We start from the raw sequence: 3089 nt of genomic DNA on the forward strand, positions 1-3089 counted from the left end.
GACATTTACCTCCAAAAAAATGGCCGCTCTCACCATTGTAGAGACATATATGTAGTCTCCTAGAAAATGGCTGCGAGCATTGTCTTGTTATAATTTATATAGGGTTAGTCCCAGTTATTTATTAGGCTTGTGCAATAAGCAGTGTACTCGTCGTATTTATATGAAATTCCCTTTAATTTCTATTAGTTTTGGGTCCCTCTTCTGTGTTCGTCTGACCGCTCGTTTTCCCCTAATGTCTTTTGAGCGTGACGCTCTATGTAAAACGGTGGGCGGGGTATACCCGCCCAGTCCTCTCAAAAAGCCACTTTCGGCTGCCATGAAAATATCCCAGTTGAAGTCACGGGAAGTGACGTAACGCGTCGGATACCGGAAGTGACGCCTACACCCGAGTGACACGCTCGTTGGTCTGTTTGCTGTGCGCTCTGTCCTCCCCTATTTTTGTGAGTAGTTCAATATTATTTTAATAAACTTTGATAATATTTTAAACCTACTATACTATGGTGGACTCTATCTATTCCTTGAGTGTATATGCTGATAGTATCCACGGAGGAATTTGATGGATGACGGTGACGCTAGAGAAGTGTGAAGTTCCCCTTGTCCATCTTCTGAATTCAAGTGTTCCCCATTAAAGGCTATTTCGCTGTATACCTTACAGCAGTAAGGTAATTACCTGGTGTGGCCAGCACTAACATGTGGAAATCACCTAACGGAGAGAGTTGGCTTGGCACTGTGAACACACAACTACACTATGTTTACTTGGTTGTGATATTTCACCACATTTTTCATGATTGGACTATCTATGGGTCACCTTGATTAAACCCAATCGGTCTTGAAGTTTTCTGTTATATGCACTTCATTACTTTATATTACACATTTTATCACAGCACTATTGCCGTAAATATTTAAATACTTGTATATCATCTTCAAGTTTTAATATTTTGATATGCTATGCACATATGCACTTTGTTTTACTTTTTTCCTGACATCATTATTTTAGATATATTAAGCACGTTTTCACTGTGTGTTTTTTAGTTTTTATTATTATTATATTTTTGATACCTTTTTTAAGATACAGATTGAGTATTTAGTAGCTGCTGAGTTCTATTTAGGAGTGCAACACCATTTTTTACTTATCTATATTCAAATGAGAGCCAACTCATAAAGTGTTTGCTGCACCTATTAGGATAGAACCTCATTTTCCAATCTCTATATACAGCGCAGGAGCTCCCATATAAATACAACTTGTTGTAAAATTAAAGAGTTGTCACACAGTACCAGTTTCTTTCAGCTGATCTGGCGATACTGTGTGATAGGTGACCCAGGATGCATCCTCCAACTGAGTCTCCAGGCTCTTCCAGAGATACCAGCCTTGTTGCTCGGTCCTCTCCTGAAAAAGTCCTCCCCTGGATCCTCCAGTCACTTAGCTTCTCCCCACAGGCAAGACAGCACAGGACCACCCCTGGATCAGTAGGCCCCAAGGCTTTTGGGCCCACCCTTTCAGTTGCAAAGCCTCAGACCAGCCGGCCCCGAGACATAGAGAAAGACAGCACACACCTCAGGCCAGGAGGGCCATGAGGTCGGGATAATGAACCCCAAAAATATACCTTAAGTACCCTTGCCCAGAATGCACAGAGGCTGAAACACTCCCACCAGGCTATTTCTGAGTAAAAGGGGTACCCAATGCATTCAGTATGTTGCATTTCCAACACTTACCGGTGGTGACAGCGACACCCACGGCCAAGTGGAAACTAGCACAACCCAGATGAACTGGTACAGAAACCAGAACTTTGACATAATTAGTCTGAGCCAAACTGCAGCTTCAGACAATCTTACATTTACAAAAATAATAGCTTCTGTATTGAAAATACCAGCGCTACATGGGGAAAATATTTCACTATGCCAAATCAAGAAAAGTGAGTGCTTTATATCAACTTTAAGCCTTTAGACACTATAATTGAGCGAGTTTAAAAAAAAAAAAATATATTAAAATAATTAGAGAAGAAAAAAAGTAGTTCAAGTATTTGCTGCCACTTCCTTTGAATAATCATAATAGACTGACAGGAGATTTTACTGCTAAAGAAATAAGTCTAAGTATGCGCTGGAACAGTAGTTTATCTCCTGTGGCACCGAGTTCATCCTTTATCACTGGGGAAGATTGAGAAGCCTCAGGGGTCACATTCATTGGTTCAGATGCCAGACATTTCTATTGTCCCTCACAAGCCGAACGCACAAAGAACGGAAAGGAAAATAGAGGCTTTCGTAACATCTTTAATTTATCAAAAAATTACTGTCTTTTGAATAAGACGAGTAATGAGAGACTTTGCGCTGCATCTCTATCTTCTTCATCTTGGTTAGAGGTAGGATTTGAAGACTAGTCTGCAGGGTTGGCCTTCCCTCAGTGATGAATGGCTTTATAATTGTAGGAAAGCACTGTTTCTGCAACCAATTTCCCTTCAATCAGCCTTGAAAAGACAGCAAATAAAAGCAGTGGATTCAGATCACTTAGAGATAAAAAAAAAATACATATAGTTCAGATAGAAGGGTCTATTCTTATAATGTTGTCTCCAGCCTTACCTTTCATCTTGCACCATTGTACATACTCCTCTCCTGTACCTGAATTGTTTACTCTGATTTTACTGAACGTTGTGAGCTTCTCACAGTGTGCATTCGAAGCTGCAAGAAAGAGTTTGGCACAAACGCACACAGTTTGGTTTGGTTTGGAGGATAGACACTGTTTTTTTTTAGAAGATGTGAGAGGTCCAGTCTAAATAGAAAGAGAATAGGGAATGGGTGTTAATATTGGAAGTGGATAAGTGGAGGAGTTGGCAGAAATACAAAAAGGAAGAGGCCTATAAAACGTGCAGTAGTTTGTGTATTTATTTATTTGTAAACCTTCAGCTCTGGGAGGTTTACCCCCCCTTCATGACCAGGTCATTTTTTGCAATATAACAATATGTTATTTTAACTGATAATTGCGCAGCCGTGTAACGCTGTACCAAAATAAAATTGATGTAATTTTTTCCCCACAAATAGGGATTTCTTTTGAAGGTATTACTGCAAAGCAGGAACACTGATCTTTGGCTTCCCCT

General features: G+C 40.0%; 1 long non-coding RNA gene across 1 annotated transcript; it reads right to left on the bottom strand.

The window, feature by feature from the left end:
- Positions 1-2255: 2255 nt before the first annotated feature.
- On the bottom strand, positions 2256-2757 carry LOC143963152 (uncharacterized). Its single transcript, XR_013270891.1, has 2 exons — positions 2575-2757; positions 2256-2462 (listed from the first exon to the last, which is right to left on the bottom strand). It is a non-coding gene; the product is annotated as an uncharacterized LOC143963152 (long non-coding RNA).
- Positions 2758-3089: the final 332 nt, after the last annotated feature.

Source organism: Lithobates pipiens, unplaced genomic scaffold, assembly GCF_037356315.1.
Source record: "Lithobates pipiens isolate NorthernLeopardFrog02 unplaced genomic scaffold, aLitPip1_a1.2 Scaffold_8, whole genome shotgun sequence".
NCBI classification, from domain to species: domain Eukaryota; kingdom Metazoa; phylum Chordata; class Amphibia; order Anura; family Ranidae; genus Lithobates; species Lithobates pipiens.